General features: G+C 40.1%; 1 long non-coding RNA gene across 4 annotated transcripts in view; it reads left to right on the forward strand.

Moving 5' to 3' along the window:
- Positions 1-18236, forward strand: part of LOC127678547 (uncharacterized) — a 136932-nt gene that overhangs the window by 26390 nt on the left and 92306 nt on the right. For 3 of the 4 annotated variants that reach the window (XR_007976591.1, XR_007976594.1, XR_007976592.1), the window contains exon 3: positions 14606-14711. The exons of the other annotated variant lie outside the window; for it this stretch is intronic. This is a non-coding gene — a long non-coding RNA (uncharacterized LOC127678547). The remainder of the gene's footprint in view (positions 1-14605; positions 14712-18236) is intronic. 4 annotated transcript variants of the gene reach the window in all.

The raw sequence follows: 18236 nt of genomic DNA on the forward strand, positions 1-18236 counted from the left end.
GCTCGCAGGCCTGGGCAAAAAACCTCCTGGTTGGGTTGGCACCCCGATGGCCCCCCGACCCGCCCAGGGCCTGGGTGCAGGCCAATGTCCGTCGGGCTCAGACCACCGCGGTGTTGGCCTCGGATTATGTTTGTGTACCTCAGTCTGTCCGATTCCTGGAGTAAGGAACCAAGATGGATCCTCCTCTCCTGACTGGTGGGAGGCCGAGTTCTGAAGTGGCCTCCGTGCAGGAAAGGCGCCGCACAACTGCAGCTGCTTGCTGTCCGGCTGGTCAGCGAAGGTCAGTGGTCGTGGGCGCAGGGCCTAACTGGTCCCTGTGACGCCTTGGTTCCACTGCTGATGGCCCTTCAGCTGGAGCAGCCACTGCTGCTGCTGCTGCCGCCGCCGCCGCCGCCCCAAGTTCGTTCTATTTCCAATTTTCTGAGGAACTGCCCAATTGATTTCCAAACTGTTGGTACCAACTGGCAATTCCACTGGGAATGGAGGAGTGTTCTCTTTCTCCATATTCTGGCCAGCATCTGCTGTCACCTGAATTTTTGACCTTAGCCATTCTGATTGGTGTGAGGTGGAATCTGCTAGATTGATGTTAGCCCCGAGTTTGACGATTTCCTATCTACTCCCCTTGGGTGTATTTGCTTCTTTTTTATTCTAGAGCTTTCAGGTGTTCTGTCAAGCTGTTAGTGTATGCTCTATTCACTTTCTTTTGGGAGGCACTCAGAGCTGAGTTTTCCTTTTAGCACTGCATTCATTTTGTCTCATAAGTTTGGGTATATTGCACCTTCAATTTCATTAAATTCTTTTTTTTAATATTTTTATTTTCTATATTCTTTGTTTACATTCCAAATGATTTCCCCTTTCCCAGATCTCACCTCCCCATATGTCCCATAAACCTTCTTCTCTCCACCCATTCTCCAATCACCTCCCTCCTTTTTCTCTGTCCTTATATTCCCCTCCAATGCTAGATCAATCCTTTCCAGGATCAGGACCCTCTCCATACTTCTTCATGAGAGTCATTTGTTATGCGATTTGTGCCTTGGAGATTCAGAGCTTCTGGGCTAATTAATATCCACTTATCAGAGATTGCATTCCATGTGTATTCTTTTATGATTGGGTTACCTCACTTAGGATGATATTTTCCAGATCAAACCATTTGCCTAAAAATTTTGTGAATTCATTGTTTCTAATTGCTGAGTAGTATTCCATTGTGTAAATATACCACATTTTCTGTATCCATTCCTCCTTTGAGGGACATCTGGGTTCTTTCCAGCTTCTGGCTATTATAAATATAGCTGCTATAAACATAATGGAGCATGTGTCTTTATTGCATGCTGGGGAATCCTTTGGCTATATGTCCAGGAGATGTATAGCAGGGTCCTCCGGAAATGTCATGTCCAGTTTTCTGAGGAACCGTCAGACTGATTTCCAAAGTGGTTGTACCATCTTACAGCCCCACCAGCAGTGGAGAAGTGTTCCTCTTTCTCCACATCCTTGCCAACACCTACTGTCTCCTGAGTTTTTGACTTTAGCCATTCTGACTGGTGTAATGTGAAATCTCTGGGTTGTTTTGATTTGCATTTCCCTAATGACTAATGATGTTAAGCATTTTTTAAGGTGCCTCTCGGCCATCCGAATTTCCTCAGGTGAAAATTCTTTGTTTAGATCTGTACCCCATTTTTTAATAGGGTTATTTGGTTCCCTGGGGTCTAACTTCTTGAGTTCTTTGTATATATTGGATATTAGCCCTCTATCAGATGTAAGGTTGGCGAATATCCTTTCCCAATTTGTTGGTTGCCATTTTGTCCTTTTAACAGTGTCCTTTGACTTACAGAAAATTTGTAATTTTATGAGGTCGCATTTGTCAATTCTTAATCTTAGAGCATAAACTATTGGTGTTCTGTTCAGGAACTTTTCCCCTGTGCCCATGTTCACAAGGGTTTCCCCCAGTTTCTTTTCTATTAGTTTCAGTGTGTCTGGTTTTACGTGGAGGTCTCAGATGCTGAAGATACCATAGAAAACATGGACTCAACCATTAAAAAAATGCAAAATGCAAAAAGAATGGCTCTTTCTAACTCTATGAAGAATTGAATTGGGATTTTGATGGGTATTGCATTGAATCTGTATATTGCTTTTGGCAAAATGGCCATTTTAACTATATTAATTCTGCCGATCTATGAGCATGGGAGGTTTTTCGATTTTTTTGAGGTCTTCTTCCATTTCCTTCTTCAGAGTCTTGAAGTTCTTGTCATACAGATCTTTCATGAGATTGGTAAGAGTCACCCCAAGGTACTTTATACTGTTTGTGGCTATTGTGAAGGGTGTCATTTCCCTAATTTCTTTCTCAGCCTGCTTATCCTTTGAGTATAGGAAGGCTACTGATTTGCTTGAGTTGATTTTATAACCTGCCACTTTGCTGAAGTTGTTTATCAGCTATAGGAGTTCTCTAGTGGAGTTTTTTTGGGTCACTTAGGTAGACTATCATATCATCTGCAAATAATGATAGTTTGACTTCTTCCTTTCCAGTTTGTATCCCTTTGCCTTCCTTATGTTGTCTAATTGCCCGAGCTAGTACCTCAAGTACAATATTGAAAAGATAAGGAGAAAGGGGGCAGTCCTGTCTAGTCCCTGATTTTATTGGAATTGCTTCAAGTTTCTCTCCATTTAGTTTGATGCTGGCTACTGGTTTGCTGTATACTACTTTTACTGTGTTTAGGTATGGGCCTTGAATTCCTGTTCTTTCCAAGACTTTAAGCATGAAAGGATACTGAATTTTGTCAAATACTTTTTCATCATCCAATGAAATGACCATGTGGATTTTTTCTTTGAGTTTGTTTTTGTAGTGGATTGCATTGATGGATTTCCATATATTGAACCAACCCTGCATCCCTGGGATAAAGCCTACTTGATCATGGTGGATGATCGCTTTGATGTGTTCTTGGATTCGGTTGGCAAGAATTTTATTGAGTATTTTTGCATCGATGTTCATAAGGGAAATTGGTCTGAAGTTCTCTTTCTTTGTTGGATCTTTGTGTGGTTTTGGTATCAGCGTAATTGTGGCTTCGTAGAAGGAAATGGGTAGTGTTCCTTCTGTTTCTATTTTGTGGAATAGTTTAAAGAGTATTGGTGTTAACTCTTCTTTGAAGGTCTGATAGCATTCTACACTGAAACCATCTGGTCCTGTGCATTTTTTGGTTGGAAGACTTTCTATGACTCCTTCTATTTCTTTAGGCGTTATGGGACTGTTTAGATGATCTATTTGGTCCTGATTTAATTTTGTTATTTGGTATCTGTCAAGGAAATTGTCCATTTCCTTCAGATTCTTTAGTTGTGTTGAGTACAGGCTCTTGTAGTAGGATCTGATGATTTTTTGGATTTCCTCAGTTTCCGTTGTTATATCTCCCTTTTCATTTCTAAGTTTGTTAATTTGGATACTTTCTCTGTGCCCTTTGGTTAGTCTGGCTAAGGGTTTATCTATCTTGTTGATTTTCTCAAAGAACCAGCTCCTGGATTCATTGATTCTTTGTATGGTTCTCTTTGTTCCCACTTGATTGATTTCAGCCCTGAGTTTGATGATTTCCTGTCTTCTACCCCTCCTGGGTGAATTGGCTTCTTTTTGTTCCAGGGCTTTCATGTGTGTCGTTAAGTTGCTAGTGTATGCTCTCTCCATTTTCTTTTTGGAGGCACTCAGGGCTATGAGTATTCCTCTTAGCACTGCTTTCATTGTGTCCCAAAGATTTGGGTATGTTGTGCCTTCATTTTCATTAAATTCTAAAAAGTCTCGGATTTCTTTCTTTATTTCTTCTTTGGCTAAGGTGTCATTGAGTAGAGTATTGTTCAGCCTCCATGTGTATATGGGCTTTCTGTTGTTTTTGTTGCTATTGAAAACCACTCTTACTCCATAGTGATCTGATAGCCATGGGATTAGTTCGATCTTTTTATATTTGTTGAGGTCTGTCTTGTGACCAATTATATGGTCTATTTTGGAGAAGGTACCATGAGGTGCTGAGAAAAATGTATATTCTTTTGCTTTAGGGTGAAATGTTCTATAAATATCAGTCCAATACAATTGGTCCAAAGCTTCAATTAGTTTTACTGTGTTCCTGTTTATTTTCTGTTTTCCTGATCGGTCCATTGAGGAGAGTAGAGTGTTGAAGTCACTCATAATTATTGTGTTAGGTTCAATGTGTGCTTTGTGCTTTAGTAAAGTTTCTTTTATGAATGAAGGTGCCCTTACATTTGGCGCATAGATGTTCAGAATTGAAAGTTCTTGGTGGATTTTTCCTTTGACCAGAAAGAAATGTCCTTCTGTGTCTCTTTTGATGACTTTAGGCTAAAAGTCATTTTTTATCTGATATTATAATGGCTACTCTGGCTCATTTCTCGAGACCATTGGCTTGTAAAATTGTCTTCCAGCCTTTTACTCTAAGGTACTTTTGGTATACAGCAAAATGTTGGGTCCTGTTTCCTTATCCAGTCTGTTAGTCTATGTCTTTTTATTGGGGAATTGCGACCATTGATGTTAAGAGATATTAAGGAATAATGATTGTTACTTCCTGTCATTTTTGATGTCATTTTTATATTTGAGTGGTTATCTTCTTTTGGTTTTGATGAAAGAAGGTAACTATCTTGCTTTTTCCATGGTGTAGTTTCCATCCTTGTACTGGAGTTTTCCCTCCTATTATTCTTTGCAGTTCTGGGTTTGTGGAAAGATATTGTGTAAATTTGGTTTTGTCAGGGAATCTTGGTTTCTCCATCTATGGTAATTGAGAGTTTTGCTGGGTATAGTAGTCTTGACTGACATTTGTGTTCTCTTAGAGTCTGCATGAGATCTGCCCAGGATCTTGTAGCTTTCATGGTCTCTGGTGCGAAGTTTGGTGTGATTCTGATAGGTCTTCTCTTATATGTTACTTGGCCTTTTTCTCTTACTGCCTTTAATATTCTTTCTTTGTTAAGTGCATTTGGAGTTTTGATTATTATATGACAGGAGGTATTTCTGCTCAGGTCCAGTCTGTTTGGAGTTCTGTAGGCTTTTTATATATTCATGGGCATCTCTCTCTTTAAGTTGGGAATGTTTTCTTCCATAATTTTGTTGAAGATATTTGCTGGCCCTTTCAGTTGTAAATCTTCACTCTCATCTATACCTCTAATCCTTAGGTTTGGTCTTCTCATTGTGTCCTGGATTTCCTGGATGTTCTGGGATACAAGCTTTTTGCATTTTGCATTTTCTTTGACTGTTGAGTCAATGGTTTCTATGGTATCTTCAACATCTGAGATTCTCTCTTCCATCTCTTGTAATCTGTTGTTGATATTTGCATCTATGGCCCCTGATTTCTTCTCAAGGCTTTCTATCTTCAAAGTTGTCTCCCTTTGTGATTTCTTAGTTGTTTCTACATCTGTTTTTAGATCCAGGATGGTTTTTCTCAGTTCCTTCATTTGTTTGTTTGTATTTTCCTTTAATTCTTCAAGAGATTTTTGTGTTTCCTCTTTCATGACTTCTGCCTGTTGACTCAAGTTCTCCTGCATTTCTTTAAGTTTTTTGTTTGTTTGTTTGTTTCTTCTTTATTGGCTTCTATCTCTTGAGCCTTATTCTCCTGAATTTCTTTAAGTGATTTTTGTGTTTCCAGTATACGGGTTTCTAGCTTATTCATGTTCCCCTGTATTTCTTTAAGAGATTCATTTATGTCCTTTTTGTGTTCTTTTAGCAGCATCATGAACAGTGATTTTAAATCCAAATCTTGTTTTTCTGGTGTGTTTGTGTTACTAGGACTTGCTGATGTTGGAGAGTTTGGTTCAGACGCTGCCATATTGCCTAGATTTCTGTTAGTAGCGTTCCTGAGTTTGCCCTTTGCCATCTTATTCTCTGGCATCAGTTGGTCTTGTCTCTGGCTTGTGTTTGAGCCTCCTGTGAGGCTCTAGGGCTATTTCTGCAGCACTGGATGGCTGGGTTTCCCCTGTCACAGATTGCTGATGTGCTGTCCTCCTCTTGGGTGCCCTTGGAGCCCTAGTGTGCCTTGCCCCAGATTGTCTCTGTGAACCAGGTGGTGCCCGTTTGCTCCTTCAGGGAGTGCTGATGGTGTATACTGCGGGGCCTTTTCTGAATGATGATCACTCTGCTGGGCAGCTGATCTCCCAACCGGTTTGGTGCACACAAGGCTAGCCAAGCTGCTCAGGCCCAGTAGTTTAGGCAAAAGCCTGGCAGGCTAAGTCCCGAGAAAAGTTCCCCTTGGGCTATGAGTGTTAACTGGTTCTGTCAGTTGGCCAGGATGGGCGCACTCCCTGAAAGTGCTGGGAGCGTCTGCTGGGCCAACAACCTCCTGGCCGGATTGGCACACAGATTGCCCACAAAGCAGCTCAGGTCCTATGTGCAGGCCAATGCCTGTCGGGCTATATTTCTTTAAAGGATTTATGTGTATTCTCTTTAAGTGCTTGTATCTGTTTACCTATATTCTCCTGGATTTATTTAAGGGAGTCTTCCTTAAGATCCTCTATCATCTTTAGGAGATGGAATTTTAGGTCAAATTCTTGCTTTTCTTTCTTTCTTTCTTTCTTTCTTTCTTTCTTTCTTTCTTTCTTTCTTTCTTTCTTTCTTTCTTTCTTTCTTTCATTCTTTCTTTCTTTTTTTTTTTTATTTGATTTGGGTTTTTCGAGACAGGGTTTCTCTGTGTAGCCCTGGCTGTCCTGGAACTCACTCTGTAGACCAGGCTGGCCTCGAACTCAGAAATCTGCCTGCCCCTGCCTCCCAAGTGCTGGGATTACAGGCGTGCGCCACCACCGCCCGGCTCAAATTCTTGCTTTTCTGTTGTGTTTGGGTATCTAGGGCTTGCTGTTGTGGGGCAACTGTGTTCTGATGTTGCCAAGTGCCATTGATTTCTATTGCTTATGTTCTTGCACTTGCCATCTGATATTCTCTGGTGCTAACTGGGCTTGCTCTCTGACTGGAGCTTGTCCTTCCTATGATCATGATTATGAAGGACCTCCTGGCAGTCAAGCTGTCTCTGGATGTGGGAGGAAATCTGGAACACTGCCTCTGACCATGGTAGAGTTTTGGGCTGGAAGGAAGGTGTGTCATTGGCATGGTAGATGGGACTCTCCTCCACTGTGCCCAATGGGGGTCCACTTTAGGCCAGGTATTTGTGTAGGGGAGTGTGTGTTTTACCCATGAGCCTGATCATGATGGATCTGCTGAGAATCAAGCTGTCTCTGGGTGTGAGTGAGAGGGTGGCGGGAGTCCCTGATCTGCCACCTGCCCCCGGCACAGTTCACAGCTACTCTTACTAAGGATACTATTTAATTAAGACTGGTTTTTTGGTTCTGAGGTTCCATTTTTTATCATCTTGGCATTAGACATAGCTGCATCCAGAAAAGCATAGTGCTGGAGGAGATGAGAGATCTACATTTTGTTCAGAAGACGAACAGAAAAATACTCTTTTAATCCTGTTATTTAAGTTGACGGTTTCAGGTATTTTTTTAAACTAACAGAAATCCAACTGAAAATTGAAACATATTGCCTTGTAATAATACTGCAACAGAAAGGGTTAGAAATTAACATACAGACAGGCAAATAACAAGCTCAGAGCATTCATACCCTAGATCATTTGGACTTGCTTAAAGCTAAGCAGAAAGCTCTTGTTGCTTTTGTATATAAATCCCCAGATTATTAATAATGTTGTTTTATCTGGACACAGCACAACTGAAATAGACATGACCTATGACAATACTTGGCAAATACCTCTCATGATAACAAGAATCTACTTATGGAAAAAGAGACAAGGATGGTGAAGGGAAGGACAGGAAATTTGAATTGTTGCTCAATTGACACCACTTTTATTTATAGGCTGTAATGAAAGAGGCAATATTTGAACTTTATGAGAATTTTTTTTTAATTATTGTACCTCTTGCTTCTCCAGGATTTTTTTTTTACATTTTTTATTCGATATAATTTATTTACATTTCAAATGATTTCCCCTTTTCTAGCCCCCCCCCACTCCCGGAAAGTCCTGTAAGCCCCCTTCTCTTCCCCTGTCCTCCCTCCCACCCCTTCCCAGTTCCCCGTTCTGGTTTTGCCAAATACTGTTTCACTGAGTCTTTCCAGAACCAGGGACCACTCCTGCTTTCTTCTTGTATCTCATTTGATGTGTGGATTATGTTTTGGGTATTCCAGTTTTCTAGGTTAATAACCACTTATTAGTGAGTGCATACCATGATTCACCTTTTGAGTCTGGGTTACCTCACTTAGTATGATGTTCTCTAGCTCCATCCATTTGCCTAAGAATTTCATGAATTCATTGTTTCTAATGGCTGAATAGTACTCCATTGTGTAGATATACCACATTTTTTGCATCCACTCTTCTGTTGAGGGATACCTGGGTTCTTTCCAGCATCTGGCAATTATAAATAGGGCTGCTATGAACATAGTAGAGCATGTATCCTTATTACATGGTGGGGAATCCTCTGGGTATATGCCCAGGAGTGGTATAGCAGGATCTTCTGGAAGTGAGGTGCCCAGTTTTCGGAGGAACCGCCAGACTGATTTCCAGAGTGGTTGTACCAATTTGCAACCCCACCAGCAGTGGAGGAGTGTTACTCTTTCTCCGCACCCTCTCCAACACCTGCTGTCTCCTGAATTTTTAATCTTAGCCATTTTGACTGGTGTAAGATGAAATCTTAGGGTTGTTTTGATTTGCATTTCCCTAATGACTAATGAAGTTGAGCATTTTTTAAGATGCTTCTCCGCCATCCGAAGTTCTTCAGGTGAGAATTCTTTGTTTAACTCTGTACCCCATTTTTTAATAGGGTTGTTCGGTTTTCTGGAGTCTAACTTCTTGAGTTCTTTATATATATTGGATATTAGCCCTCTATCTGATGTAGGATTGGTGAAGATCTTTTCCCAATTTGTTGGTTGCTGATCTGTCCTCTTGATGGTGTCCTTTGCCTTACAGAAACTCTGTAACCTTATGAGGTCCCATTTGTCAATTCTTGCTCTTAGAGCATACGCTATTGGTGTTCTGTTCAGAAACTTTCTCCCTGTACCGATGTCCTCAAGGGTCTTCCCCAGTTTCTTTTCTATTAGCTTCAGAGTGTCTGGCTTTATGTGGAGGTCCTTGATCCATTTGGATTTGAGCTTAGTACAAGGAGACAAGGATGGATCAATTCGCATTCTTCTGCATGCTGACCTCCAGTTGAACCAGCACCATTTGTTGAAAAGGCTATCTTTTTTCCATTGGATGTTTTCAGCCTCTTTGTCGAGGATCAAGTGGCCATAGGTGTGTGGGTTCATTTCTGGATCTTCAATCCTGTTCCATTGATCCTCCTGCCTGTCACTGTACCAATACCATGCAGTTTTTAACACTACTGCTCTGTAGTATTGCTTGAGGTCAGGGATACTGATTCCCCCAGATTTTCTTTTGTTGCTGAGAATAGTTTTAGCTATCCTGGGTTTTTTGTTTTTCCAGATGAATTTGATAATTGCTCTTTCTAACTCTGTGAAGAATTGAGTTGGGATTTTGATGGGTATTGCATTGAATCTGTATATTGCTTTAGGCAAAATGGCCATTTTAACTATATTGATTCTACCGATCCATGAGCATGGGAGGTTTTCCCATTTTTTGAGGTCTTCTTCCATTTCCTTCTTCAGAGTCTTGAAGTTCTTGTCATACAGATCTTTCGCATGTTTGGTAAGAGTCACCCCAAGATACTTTATACTGTTTGTGGCTATTGTGAAGGGGGTCATTTCCCTAATTTCTTTCTCAGCCTGCTTATCCTTTGAGTATAGGAAGGCCACTGATTTGCTTGAGTTGATTTTATAACCTGCCACTTTGCTGAAGTTGTTTATCAGCTGTAGGAGCTCTCTAGTGGAGTTTTTTGGGTCACTTAGGTAGACTATCATGTCATCTCCAAATAATGATAGTTTGACTTCCTCCTTTCCAATTTGTATCCCTTTGACCTCCTTATGTTGTCGAATTGCCCGAGCTAGTACCTCAAGTACAATATTGAAAAGATAAGGAGAAAGGGGGCAGCCTTGTCTGGTCCCTGATTTCAGTGGGATTGCTTCAAGTTTCTCTCCATTTAGTTTGATGCTGGCTACCGGTTTGCTGTATATTGCTTTTACTATGTTTAGGTATGGGCCTTGAATTCCTGTTCTCTCCAAGACTTTAAGCATGAAGGGATGCTGAATTTTGTCAAATGCTTTTTCAGCATCCAATGAAATGACCATGTGGTTTTGTTCTTTGAGTTTGTTTATGTAGTGGATTGTATTGATGGATTTCCGTATATTGAACCAACCCTGCATTCCCGGGATAAAGCCTACTTGATCATGGTGGATGATCGTTTTGATGTGTTCTTGGATTCGGTTGGCAAGAATTTTATTGAGTATTTTTGCATCGATGTTCATAAGGGAAATTGGTCTGAAGTTCTCTTTCTTTGTTGGATCTTTGTGTGGCTTTGGTATCAGCGTAATTGTGGCTTCGTAGAAGGAATTGGGTAGTGTTCCTTCTGTTTCTATTTTGTGGAATAGTTTGAAGAGTATTGGTGTTAACTCTTCTTTGAAGGTCTGGTAGAATTCTGCACTGAAGCCATCTGGTCCTGCGCTTTTTTTTGGTTGGAAGACTTTCTATGACTCCTTCTATTTCTTTAGGCTTTATGGGACTGTTCAGATGGTCTAGTTGGTCCTGATTTAATTTTGGTATTTGGTATCTGTCAAGGAAATTGTCCATTTCCTCCAGATTCTCCAGTTGTGTTGAGTACAGGCTCTTGTAGTAGGATCTGATGATTTTTTGGATTTCCTCAGTTTCGGTTGTTATGTCTCCCTTTTCATTTCTAAGTTTGTTAATTTGGATACTTTCTCTGTGCCCTTTGGTCAGTCTGGCTAAGGGTTTATCTATCTTGTTGATTTTCCCAAAGAACAAGCTCTTGGTTTTGTTGATTTTTTGTATGGTTCTCTTTGTTTCTACTTGATTGATTTCGGCCCTGAGTTTGATGATTTCCTGCCTTCTACTTCTCCTGGGTGAAATAGCTTCTTTTTGTTCTAGGGCTTTCAGGTGTGTCATTAAGTTGGTAATGTATGCTCTCTCCATTTTCTTTTTGGAGGCACTCAGGGCTATGAGTTTTCCTCTTAGCACTGCTTTCATTGTGTCCCATAGATTTGGGTATGTTGTGTTTTCATTTTCATTGTGTTCTAAAAAGTCTTTAATTTCTTTCTTTATTTCTTCCTTGACCAAGGTATCATTGAGTAGAGTATTGTTCAATTTCCACGTGTATGTGGGTTTTCTATTGTTTCTGTTGCTATTGAAGACCACTTTTATTCCATAGTGATCAGATAGGAGGCATGGGATTAGTTCTATCTTCTTATATTTGTTGAGGTCTGTCTTGTGACCAATTATATGGTCGATTTTGGAGAAGGTACCATGAGGTGCTGAGAAAAAGGTATATTCTTTTGTTTTAGGATAGAATGTTCTATTTATATCAGTTAAATCTAATTGGTCCAAAGCTTCAATTAGTTTCATTGTGTCCTTGTTTAGTTTCTGTTTTCCTGATCGGTCCATTGAGGAAAGTGCAGTGTTGAAGTCACCCACAATTATTGTGTTAGGTGCAATGTGTGCTTTGAGTTTTAATAAAGTTTCTTTTATGAAAGAGGGTGCCCTTGCATTTGGAGCATAGATGTTCAGGATTGAGAGTTCTTCTTGTTGTATTTTTCCTTTGACCAGCAAGAAGTGTCCCTCAGAGTCTCTTTTGATGACTTTGGGTTGAAAGTCACTTTTATCTGATATTAAAATGACTACTCCAGCTTGTTTCCTGAGACCATTTGCTTGTAAAATTGTCTTCCAGCCTTTTACTCTAAGGTAGTGTTTGTCTTTGACCCTGAGGTGTGTTTCCTGTAAGCAGCAAAATGTAGGGTCCTGTTTATGTATCCAGTCAGTTAGTCTGTGTCTTTTTATTGGGGCATTGAGTCCATTGATGTTAAGAGATATTAAGGAATAGTGATTGTTACTTCCTATCATTTTTGACGTTATTTTTTAAATTTGATTGCTTAACTTCTTTTGGGTTTGATGAAAGGTTACTATCTTGCTTTTTCCAGGGTGAAATTTCCCTCCTTGTATTGGTGTTGTCCTCCTATTATCCTTTTTAGGGCTGGGTTTGTGGATAGATATTGGGTAAACTTGGTTTTGTCGTGAAATATCTTAGTTTCTCCATCTATGGTGATTGAGAGTTTTGCTGGATATAGTAGTTTTGGTTGGCATTTGTGTTCTCTTAGAGTCTGCATGAGATCTGCCCAGGACCTTCTAGCCTTCATAGTCTCAGGTGAAAAGTCTGCTGTGATTCTGATAGGTCTTCCTTTATATGTTACTTGGCCTTTTTCTCTTACTGCCTTTAATATTCTTTCTTTGTTTAGAACATTTGGTGTTTTGATTATTATGTGACGGGAAGTATTTCTGTTCTGGTCCAGTCTGTTTGGAGTTCTGTAGGCTTCTTGTATATTCATGGGCATCTCTCTCTTTAGGTTAGGGAAGTTTTCTTCCATAATTTTATTGAAGATATTTGCTGGCCCTTTAAGTTGTAAATCTTCACTCTCATCTATGCCTATAATCCTTAGGTTTGGTCTTCTCATTGTGTCCTGGATTTTCTGGATATTTTGGGTTACAAGCTTTTTGCATTTTGCATTTTCTTTAACTGTTGAGTCCATGGTTTCTATGGAATCTTCAGCATCTGAGATTCTTTCTTCTATTTCTTGTATTCTGTTGTTCATATTTGCATCTCTGTCCCCTGATTTCTTCCCAAGGCTTTCTATCTCCAAACTTGTCTCCTTTTGAGTTTTCTTAGTTGTTTCTACTTCTGATTTTAGATCCGGGATGGTTTTGCTTAGCTCCTTCACTTGCTTGTTTGTGCTTTCCTGTAATTCTTTAAGAGATTTTTGTGTTTTTTCTTTCATGACCTCAGCCTGTTGACCAAAGTTCTCCTGTATTTCTTTAAGAGATTTTTGTGTTTCGTCTTTCATGACCTCAGCCTGTTGACCAAAGTTCTCCTGTATTTCTTTAAGTGTTTTTTGCATTTCTTCCTTGTTGGCTTTTGTATTCTCCTACATTTCTTTCAATGATTTTTGTGTTTCCCTTGCAAGGGCTTCTAACTTTTGATCCATTTTCTCCTGAATTTCTTTAAGTATGTCCTTCATGTGTTCCTGTACCAGCATCATGACCAGTGGTTTTAAATCCAAATCTTGTTTTACTGGTGTGATGGGGTATCCAGGACATGCTGGTAGAGGAGAATTGGGTTCAGATGTTGCCATATTGCCTTGATTTCTGTTAATGACGTTCCTGCGTTTGCCTTTTGCCATCTAGCTCTCACTGGTGTTACTTGGTCTTGTCAGTGCTGGACTCACCAGTGCAAGCTGCCCCTTCCCCGTTGGCCTTTGGTGCACAGCTTACACCCTGCACTGCCTGTAGACAGGGTGCTGCTGTCCAGGCTGTTCAGATCCCTAAGCAGGCACCTGAAGGCTCCCGCTGGGGCCAGCAGGATTTATTGGAGCACACCGACTTCTCCCAGCTGGCCGCCCGGAAGCCCCCCACTAGCCTCTTGAGGGACCTGGAGATGTGGTGCGGCCGCCCAGGCTGATCTGAAGCGGAGAGAGTTGACCTGAGGGCTTCTGCCTGAGGCCTTGCCCCAGATTGTGTCTGTGGACCAGATGGAACCTGTGTGCACCCCCAGGGAGCTCCGAAGGTGTATGCTGCTGTGACCTCCCCTGTGTTCCGCTCACTCCGCTGGGCAGCCGATTTCCCCAACCGTGCTGGCGCACACTAGGTTAGCCTTGTCGCCCAGGCCCTGAGTCCAGGCAAAAGCCTGGGAGGCCAAGGTCCGAGCAAAGTTCCCCTAGGGCTATGACTGTTAATTGGGTCCGCCAGGTGACCCGGATGGCGGGCGTAAGCGTCCGTGCTCCCCAAAAGCACCGGGAGAGTCTGTTGTGCTAATAACCTCCTGGGCGGGTTGACACACAGATGGCCCACCAAGCCGCCCAATTCTTGGGGTCAGTCCTGTGCCTTTTGGCGCCTAGACCCCCGTTTTGTTAGTCTCAAGCTACGCTTGTTAGCTGTCTTTGCCCCCCCCGAGCACTCTGGGTCCTGTAGGCAAAATGGCGGCGCGTGCACCGGCCAGGGCAAGAAAAACTCCTGGCTGGGTTGGCCCCCGATGGCCACTCGAACAGCCCAGGGCCTGGGTGCAGGCCAACGCCCGTCAGGCTCAGACCCCTGCGGTGTTGGGCCTAGGATTATGTTTGTGTCCCTCAGTCTGTCCGATCTCTGGAGCCCGGAATCAAGATGGAGGTGAGTCTCTCCTGACTGAGAATTTTTATTAAAAGAAAAAATGGATAGTAATTTCATTTTTAAAACATCACGTGTGCTACTAAATGCCCGTCAATTGTATATAAACTAATCAGAAGACTTTAAAGGATAGAAGGAGCCAGTAACAGTGGATACTAGGAGTACAATGTAGTGATTTCTTTGGGTTTACTTCTGTTTTTCTATAACTCAGAGAAGTGTTTAAACAATTTAGACATCCACAACCACAATGGATACATATAAGAAAAGCTCTAGAAAAAAGAAATCTACTCTCTTATTAATAGGACCACAAAAGGAAGAGCCTAGGAAGACAAAAGAAAGAAACAAATAAACACTCCTTACAATAATGGCTACACACAATGGAAAGCACAGCCAACCTTCCCAAGCAAGGTAAGTGAAGAGCCTCCAGTTCTTTGGAAATGGTACAGTAAGGCGTTCAAAATATTGCCTGACATGCATACAGATAGAACAAATCAGAAGATTCAAGTAGGGTTTGCCATTGTTATATGGCAAAGAGACCCCTTATGTGAGAGGAGGACAGTGGAGGGTCAGGACATTTATGATCAATATCTAGTAGAAAGGGAAAACTTCCCTTCCAGACAGCGTCATTAGAGGCCAGATAGGGAACAAGCATGAGTCACTTCTAATACTCTCATATGAGGAAGTATCAGTAGTGCTCTCCTAACATTCATCCATAGTGAAGAACCCCAAGTGGAATGTGAAATATTAGTTTCTACCTACAGCTGCTGGTACAAAGAAACGACATAATCTGAAGAGGTAAGAAATAGACTGATGAGAGAAGAGCAGAACATCAAATGAATGCTAGCTGAAAACTCCCACAATTTTGCAAGAGATGTATACCTACACGTTGAAGAAGCTTAAAAAAATCTCAGAGAGATAAAAAAAGATCAACAGTAAAACATATCACAGAGATCTGGGAAAATTGCTCAGTGGTTAAGAACACTTGTTCTTCCAGAGAATCTAAGTTCAGTTTCCATCATTCTTATGGCGGCTCACACATACCTGTCACCCTCCTCTTACATTCATGGGCACCAGGGACGCATATGGTCCCCAGAATGCATGCAGTCAAAATACACAGTCACATGAAATAATTATACAAATAAATAATTTAAATATCCACATCATAGCTTAACTTCTGAAAACACGAACATTTAAAACAATAAAATATCTCGAATACAGAAGAAACTCCATGTGGAGAAAAGCAGAGTGAAAATTCAAATTATGGTAGATTTCTCATAAGAAATAATGCAAGGCAGGGTGAATATTTTTCAAGGGCTGAAACGCATAATTCTATATATTGTTAAAAATGTTGTGAATAAAGGGTAAGCCAAGACATCTCAGGTAAAGCAAGAGTAAGAGAATGTATTAACAATAAAGTAACCCTAAAATGCTGGTAATGAAAATTCTCCCAATATGAAATAAGAAGCATTGGAACATCAAGATGAGCAAATACAGTGTATAGAAATATTAATAAACACAATTGGCGATAATTAATAATTTATGAGTTTTGGTTTGATATTTGATGGTTAATAAAAATAGAATGTCTAATTGAATTCTATATGTATACAGAGGATATTTAAAGACTATTATTTTGTTAATAAAGAAGGTAGGACTTGTGAAACTGACTCACCAGGGAGAGATGCTTGCTGTGAAGCCTGATGACCTGACTTTGATCCCTAAGAACTACATAATGAAAGAAGAGCACCAAGTCCTACAAATTCTCCTATGAGATCTACACACGCACCATAGCACATGCTCGCGCGCGCGTGCGCACAAGTACACACACACACAGAATAACAAACAAGCAAATAAATACAAAATAAGGACGATAATAAAATGGTTTTGATAAGTTGTTTATATGTAGTATAATAATCGATGAATAATCAAAGAACAATAAAATCTAAACTAAAAGTACAAGTATAAACATTTTAAGTAATAAATTAAAATAAAATTCTAAATGAACAAAAATAGATAAAATAAGATTTGAACCATGCTCAAACAACTTATAGAAGTCATGAAAAATGAGAAGGCAAATGCACAACCAAAAATAAAAATTACACTTTAATATACTAATTACATTTTAAATAAATACTGTAATAAGCCAAGATAGAGATTCTTAGAGTAGATTGCAAATCTCACTCACTAATATGGTATTGAAATTCACTTCAAATTCAATGGTATAGGAAGGCTAGAATGAAAAGCTGGGAAAAATATAATACAAATATTAATAAACAGAAAATTGACAGTTTTATTAACAACATATAGAATTTGGATCAAAGCAACTTATTTTTTGTGGGGGGATTTGGTTTTGGTTTTTTCGAGACAGGGTTTCTCTATATAGCCCTGGCTGTCCTGGAACTTACTCTGTAGACCAGGCTAGCCTCCAACTCAGATATCTGCCTGCCTCTGCCTCCCAAAGTGCTGGGATTACAGGCGTGCGCCACTACTACCTGGTTTCAAAGCAACTTAAAAAAGACAAAAACTGCACAAAAAAAATCTTGTCTGAAAAACTACAAAAATGAAAATAATAGAATTAGTTCTCTTCAAATGTAGTCCCTGATAGGCGCTCCATGCACAGTAGATGAATCTATACCTTTTCCTAAGGCATGCTGTTATCTGTTAGGGGAATAATCACGAAAACTTGATGTGGTATGGCATGTCCATAATTCCGGCACTTGTGGGACTGAAGAGGGTGTATCTAGAGTTCAAGATATTCCTGGGCAACACAGAAAGTCCCTGTCTCAATTTTTACAAAAAGCTAACAACTAAGTAAAATGAGATATCATTACCTACCCATATATCTTAAAATGATGAGAAATATAGACTCAAAAGAATGAAAAAAATCAATCATTCCTCTTGACTATAAGGAATTAAATGATACAGTTTATAGAAATGCCACAATTGTATTCATGTCAACTCTTTACATAAATGTTTGAATCAGCTTTATTGAAAGAGACAATCAGGAAACAGCTTAAATTTCTTCAGTGAGTGACACTTAAACACATTATGAAGATCTATACCATGGTGGATTATTAAACAACAGGAAGCAGTTAACTCGGTGCATGCTGATTGGGTTAATGTCCAGGGAATCATCTAAGTGAGACAAAAGCCAGTCTTAAAAGTGGGGAGCTATATCATGCAATTTACATAATACGCTTCCTATATGCAATTGTAGAATTGGATAGCAAACTTATGGCACTGGAAGATGAGGAGGTATTTCAGGTTGTAGACAAGTACCGTTATCTAAAATGGGACAAGTTGGGAGATCCTTGTGGTGGTAGAGAAGTTTGTTTATTTGATAGAACCAATGTCAATATCCTGGCTGTGAAATTGTACTCCCACCTTGAAAAATGATACTATTTGGGGAAATGAAGTAAAGGATGTATTGATTTCTCTGTATTACTCTTTGTACCTGCCTCAGAACTGTCAAGAATTAGAATTTAATGAAATAAATTATTTTCAAGTTGCAAGACTACTAAAAATTTTCTACGGAATGAATTAGATAACTTTGGCTTGACTTTTACTGCCAAGAACAGAATATAATTTAGAAAGTTTGCTTAGAATGGAAATATAGTTAGTGGTGTTTGGAAGTTTATGATGTCTGGGAAAGACAGAGATATAGAAAATTTTGTCTATGCAGAGAATAGGCTAGGAACACATTGTGTTATAAACAAAGCATTGCCCAGACATCATGGTTCTCTTCTGGGTTGCTGGAGGAACAGTCCTAAACTGTGGGTATATGCCACACTCTGAGGGAGTTTGGGAGAAGAGGGTCTGTTTTCTTCCTTAGACAATTGGGAATGAAAGAATAAAACTTCTCCAGACAAAAAGAGACACTGAGAGACTCTTTGATGGTTATAAACACAATGGAGTCACACACAGATAGAAAGCAAA

Source organism: Apodemus sylvaticus, chromosome 2, assembly GCF_947179515.1.
Source record: "Apodemus sylvaticus chromosome 2, mApoSyl1.1, whole genome shotgun sequence".
Classification (NCBI taxonomy): Eukaryota; Metazoa; Chordata; class Mammalia; order Rodentia; family Muridae; genus Apodemus; species Apodemus sylvaticus.